Raw genomic sequence first — 7,139 nt, forward strand, 5'->3', positions numbered from 1 at the left:
AGCTAGAAAGGTAACTTCTATGCCACATTTATTTTTTACGTGATGAACATAGTTCAGTGCGAGCAATGGCTGCCTGTGAAGAGGCTTGTTCCATATGTGAAGAAGAAAGCTGCAGATATACTACATGTCATCTTAAAGCTAGGAGTCTGTTGCAAGGTGTCCATTGCTCCAGTGTTGCTGCATCTGTATTTCAGTAGGTATAAATCCTAAGGAAATTTATTTATAGAGGTAAATTATGCTAGTTTTATTTTAATCACAAAGTGACTTAATTTAAGTAAATCTTCATGTTTGTATTTCTGTCACTGCCAATAGTAGAATTCATTCATATTGTAAGGCAGTCATCTGTTTGGGAGTTATTTGCTTGTCCTAAAAAATATTTTTAAATGCTCATCAGTGTAACTTTCTTCCCCGTAACCTTTTTCTGTTCCATGCTTTTGTGTTTGTCTACTGCAGAAAATTCAGCTTGGAGGCTTCAGAGTACTCTGTCTCAGTTGCTGACTAGTGGATCCACAGAGAGGAAACAGATTGCCAGAATTTACAGTGGGTGTTAGAGTAAGGAATTAGGAAATCCTTTCAACTCTTGCTCCTTAAGTCTAAGACAAAACTATTGCTGTTCGCCAGTATTGGTTTTTGGAATAGTTGAAACGGAATTTCAAGTAATGTTTTAAGACAGGCTCTTAATATTTATTTTGTTTTTAAACTGAAATTTGCTTTCCTCCCTGTTTCCCTTCATTCTAAAGACCGTACTGTGAATTCCATCTCATTCTCTACTACATGCATGTGTCCCTTAAACCAATTCCCTCCCTTTTCTGCTTTCCTCTCCTGCCTGTAGGTCCCACCCCAGTTTCTATTTCACCACCAGGCCTTCATGTCAAAGAGAAAAAGTTTGGCTTGTGTTGCTGCAGGAGTGTCCCAGTGTGTGTGTACCCAAAGAGCAGCTGGTGTGTGGTGGCTTAACACAGTGGGCCAACAGGAGGAGAGATTTGGTACAAACACCAACACTCCTTCCAGTCCTTTGAACTATTCACACCAAAGGCTGGCAAATCTTTAAAATCCTGAAGAGAAGTGACAGGCATTAATGTTAAGCTGTGTCAAAGCAAGACAATATTGTAATAGTTGAAATTTTTGCCAAATCTTTCACCGTGTGACATAATTTGTTTTTACTGTCTTTGTTATGAGCTTGTCAACATTTTCACTCTATAAGCCAGTTTATGATCAGTGTGTAAACAGTGTATGTTTACAGCAGATTAGCAGAATTGCTGAAACTTGGCTTTACATTGTGATCCAGCAGTTGTTACTCCAAAGGAAAAAAGTTTTGTCTTGAAAGCAAAAGAAAACAGAGGATTATGAACAACTTAAGCAGCATTTTTAAAGGAAGAAAACTAGAAGTATGTTGAGTTACTTTCTAGCATAATAGTTAGTGGAGCTGCTTTGGCTATCAAGTGCTTTTCCCCTATGTTTTAGTATGAATTTTGCAGAGGAGTGGTCATTTTATGCAGAATGTTTAAAAATGTTCCCAAGTCCACATGTGGTTGGATGATACAGCTGTTACTTAAGAGAACTTAGGAGTGAACCAAAGACCTGTGTAGTGGACCTATTCTGTCTGAACTTTGGAGGTCTTTGGAGAAGTTGTAGTCCTATTTTGGGGGACTGTAGTAAGAAAAAGGTAGGAAGTTAAGCTTCGGAAATTGTGTGGCAGCCCAAACAAAGCCTTCCTTGGTGCATTTATACTGTGCTATGCATGCCATGTGCTTCAAAGTCTCATTTAAAATCTGTTTGCAGTGTTCTTTCGTTATTTTTAATGGAGCTGAGACACAAGCTGTTGCTGAAAAAGTATGTTTGCACTAATGAGAATATTCTTGCCAATACCACTAAAGCTCGTATAAGCATGCAAACAAAACAGTCTGCAACTATAATGACTGCTGTAGAAGGGAGGAAATGCAAGCAGTCAGCAATACAGTAATACATAGAAATTGTTAAAAAAAACCAAAACAACAGTCTTTAATTTAAAATCTCAAAATGGAGATTATATCCAGTTATAGCTTGCAGTTGTAACTAGTTATTTCAAAATATGCACTTCTGTACCCTTTCATGTGGACTTTTTTCTTTGTTACAATTCAGAAAATTATTTGTACAAATTAAAGGAACTCTAATTCTTCCATAGCACTTCAAAAATTCATCTGAGTTGGTGGCACAAAGCTCATTTTCTTGTTTCTAATGTATGTTTTTTTTAAAAGCTGGTTACATTAAATTGCACATGGTGGGATACACTTGATCTTTTGATGAGTGCATACCTTGCCTGTATATCATATTTGATGGTAAATTGGTGTAGTGCTGATCACTTTGTTTAAACTGAAACACAACTGCAGTCTTGTACGAGGGAGGGTTTGCCAGATTCATGCATTTCTTTATCAAACTGGAAACTGAGAATGTTGATTAAAAATTTGGTGGGACCGAAGCACAATCCCAGGGACAGCAAGATGTCTTCAAGCACCAGTCAGTTCTTGCTGCCAGATAAGGAGGCACTGACTTCTGCTCTTGCAGTCCTTGAGCTGTTTCCTCTTTCAATGGCAGAGCTTTCCTGTTCTCAGCCTCACAGTAACCACTGGTGCTGTAGTCACAGTTTAGCTCAGTGCCTCAGAGAACTGATCTGGAAGTGTATTTTAAAGCAATATGTAAGTGTACCAGAGGGGGGCAGGGGGGAAAGTTCATGGTCTTTCCTTGTGAATGCAGAAAAAAGTAGTACTTGCAGAATACAGTTTTTCTGCTGTACCCCAGAACTCATCCTACTCCAGAGAATTTGTGAACCCTAAGACACGAGGTAAAATGAGGGCAAGGATTACTGGACTAGCTTTGTGAGCATGTGTTTAGGTGTACATACAGGCTTGAAATAACTTCCAAAGGCTAGACATGCATTCTCTGTTGTACTGACAATAGATACCGACATTTTACTAATACCATACAGCCTGTATATACACGAAATGCTGAAATTAGTATTGGCAGTAGCTTTACAAACTTCATCAAAAAGAGACTGTTTGATGCTAGAATTTCTGGGTACTGCCACCAACTCAGAGGCAGAAATTCTTACTGAGGAGGGTAGATAGAATTTAAGGTTGTGTAGACACTATTACCTGTAAAAAATGTGTTGGTGTCTGCTAATTCCTTAACACAGACACAGTGTTTCAGTTGTTGCCCTGTTTGTTTGGGTTGGTTGTTATTTAGAAAGAAAAAAGGCAATGGTTACATTTTAACCCTCTGTTCTATCTGGTGGTTAGAATTTTAGCCTGAAACTTTGCGCTTTGTACATGAAATCCCACACTACGGGCTTTTATTGCAGTGTTCTTTGTCATATGCCCTGAAGACTTTGCAGTGATCCCCTAACAAAGTCTGATTTGTAATAGTGTCAGTCTGGCAAGTGGATTTTAGATTAATGTAAACACAAACAAAGCAGTCCTTTAGCTGCCTTTTCTGGAACTGTTGATTTATTGAAGCAAATAAAGTATTTTTGGACACACCTCTAGGGGCATAGTAGACTTATTGCTTTTCTGATAGACAAAAATGTATATTCCTGCTTTTAGGACTTTCCTTCTAATAGAAAATCTAAAGATATATGTACTATATTTTATCAAAGCAGCAGCCACGAAAGTCTTTTTGAGGGGTTGTTTGTTTTGTTTGGGGTTTTTGGTTTTTGTGGTTTTAGGGTGTTTTTTGTGGGTTTTATTGTTTTTTCTTTTTGTTTGTTTGGTGAGGGGGTTTGTTGTAGTTGTTAATGTTCAACTTAAACTGGAGGATACCAGTGACAAAATTAATCTTCACACTTTTAGAGTCAATGTAATGGAAATGTAAATAACTGTTACATGTACTTTCCTTCTTTTGCTGAAAATAGTAATTTTCCTAATGCAGTATTTAGCTAAATTATCAAAGAAAATGCATATCAAGAATCTGTGAACTCAGCATTTTGCAAAATTTTAATTTGGTACAGTTTTGTAGTTACCTAGCATAAAACTAACCTTCCATTTTGACAGCATATGTACTTTTAGTATAATTCTTACTTCTTACCCTTGAAAAATTCATGTAATTAGCAACACTGTTCTAACAAAACTTTGTTGCACAAAACCCAAAAGTAATCTTCACCTGCCTTTTTTTTTAAGATATGTGAAAATGTTTTCCAGTTTTAGTATGAAATTTCACAAAAGGAACAGCAGTAAAAAATACAATAAAAGTGATGAGTTTAGATAGCAAAACTACATAAAGGTACATTTTGTTAAAGAATTAAATTAGTGTCTTTCCTTAATCATAAAGTCATTGCTCAAATAAAACTAATAGGGCAGTTAACATGAGTATGTTCAGAAGAGAGGTCTTGAACTGCTGTATATGCGTATGATTAGTTTAAAATTTATATTTGTATTCATAGAAGTACTAACACGTTAAAAAGACTAAATAAATAAACTGAATTAATGCAGCACCCTAACTCTGAATTTAAATTTTGCAACATGTAAAGCACTTAAGGAAACTTGCTATTTTTGGCAGAAAGTTAGACATATCCCCATTATAAAATGAAGTCTGTGTGTGGCTTTAGCCATAGCTGCTAATGAAAAGAATGGTTGGAAGGGTTGGAAAATTTAGAAATATTAATTTATGAACAGTGGTAGGAGGAACTAGGTGATAGCTGGGTTCCTTCAGCTAAAATAATTGTTGGTTATACTGGCAGTATTGTGCATGTAGCATTTATCAGAGTATTTTGTAATTATTCTTAGTCTTTTGTAATTTATACTCCCTAACAGGGAAGATGATCCAGTTGTCAGCTGGGAGAATGAGTTCTTGATACAAATTGTACAACTTGTGCACTAAAGTACTTCTCAGAAATAAATACTTTTTTGCATATTTGTTAGTGTATTCCATGTCTGCCACGTGTGCTTCTCACAGTATTAGCATCTTCTGCATTTAGAGAAATACTCACTTCTAAGTGCATGCAAATTCACGGAATATTCTGAGTTGGAAGGGACCCATAAGGATCATTGACCCAAGCAGGGATCAAACCACAACCTTGTCATTATTAGCACCGTGCTGTAACCAGCTGAGCTGATCTCAGGCTAAATGTGCTTCTGAGAGTCCAATCTCCAGCCTTTTGAGTGGCAGTACTGTTAGTACAGATTTACAGGCCATAGTGATTTGATGTCAGGACCTCTTCAGTTAAACCAAGATCTGTATGTTTTTACTGGAAGTGTGAAGTTAGATTTTTATTCCATGTTGAACTGGATGACAGTGTTAATAGTAGGTGCAATTAAGAGCTTCTACTACGGAATGGCAAATGACAGCCTATTCACTATCTATATATTGTAACATATAAAAATGCAGCCATGCAGTGAAGCTGATCTTGTGTCTGAATTGCAAACTCTGCCTGTTGCCAGCTTTGATCTTGTACTTGCACAAATGCAAATCTGTGTGCGTGTGTGAAGCAGAATAGTTTTCACTAGTTACAGAAGAACTGCTTGTTCGATGTGAATGTAAATGGAGTGGTAGAACAGCTTACAGTCAGTTTAGAACCGAGTGGAAGAACAACTTTTGATCAAAAAGTCACCTACAGCAGTATGTCAGCCTGGCATCCTGGCTAAGCTGAGAGCAGAGTGTTTAGGAGAAAGCAGGGAAGTGTTTTTCCCATGCCCTACAGTTAGCTTAGCTAGAGTACTAGATACACACAGTCTTACTGCAGACATTTCTTTCCCATAAAGGATTAAAGACTCAGCCAGTGCCACAACTTCTCAAGATAGTATTTCTACCTTCCAATATGTTCTCCTAAGTAAAAGTGAGTAGAAAACTGTCACGAATAAAAGACACAGTCAACACGGATGTTTTAAAACGCAGATGTTTTAAACAGCTTACTCAATTTTATTGTTTGCTCAGTAAGACTTTTTTTTTTAGGCCAAAACGTAAGGTTTGAACTAAGGCTGGAGGCCCAGCAATACTCTAGGAGTACAGTACTGATAGTTTACCTGTGGTTGTTACCTCTTGACTTTGTAAAAAGTGAATCTACTGCTTTGTTCCATAATAAAATTAGACTAGTTAAAGTACAGTTGTGAACTATGGCACTTGTTTCTTGAGCTGAAGTTGAGTATAGGCAGGTTTTGGCAAACAGCATGTTTTGTAACTTGCTCCAGAGTTAGCTTCAGCTATTGGGCACTGATAGGTTTTGCAGGCATATAGAACTTGGAAGGAGAGAATGGCAAGGTTCCTTTTCCTTTGTAGATACTTAGATAGTAGTCAAATATATTTCTGAAGAAAAAAGAAACAGAGTTTAGGTGTATAATTAGTAGCTACTCTTAACTGTATACACAGTGATAGCTTGTAACTGAAACTAATGCAGAAATACTTGTCCTGTAAGCTTTACCAAAGATAGTCTAATTTTGCCCTCGTCCACTGTACCAGTTGCTGGATTTTTACTGGTCTGCTCAGTAATGCTTGCTTCTTCCAGTACATGTTGCTTTTTTCTGACTGTCACTAGCTAATTGTCATGTCTCTTTTTTAATATAGAATTTCCAAAATTAATTACTTCAAGATAAGAGGAGAGAACTCTCTGTGACTTCTAGTTGATAGTGCAGAAATGTTACTATTTTACTTTAGGTCACAAGTGAGGTTTTGAAACAAGTCTCTTGATTATTCCTACTTACTGTGCTTTGGTTCACATCACAGAATAATGGGCCATGCTAACTGACATGGGTACAGAGTCAGTGAGCTCCACCCAGCCATGTTCTGCTGTCCAAAGAGTGCAGCAGCCCAGACTGCAGCAGGACTGACCAAGACAAGGGTCTGTGTTGGCCCTGAGGAGAGTTCTTGGCCCTGCACTTTAGGCAGGGCTGTGAGGGGCAAAGCAGGCTCTAATACTCCTGCACAATGCCAAGTGTTTGCTCAGTCTGGAGCAAGCTGGGGGCTCATAGACATGTGGCAGGAAAAAAATGGACAGCATTACATCAACCATCTTTCCTTGCTCCCCCCATTGCTTTTTTTAATACTGCATATGTATCCATTCCACTACTCTTGCAGTTGTCCTAGTTAGGACACATCTTGTTCCTTCCTTGGATGCTTGAAGAGAATAAAAATTACATTAGTAATGGCACTGATTCAGTTACTCACTGTCTTTA

This window comes from Manacus candei, unplaced genomic scaffold, assembly GCF_025592945.1.
Source record: "Manacus candei isolate 608988 ecotype Guabito, Panama unplaced genomic scaffold, ASM2559294v1 h1tg000023l, whole genome shotgun sequence".
Taxonomy (NCBI): Eukaryota; Metazoa; Chordata; class Aves; order Passeriformes; family Pipridae; genus Manacus; species Manacus candei.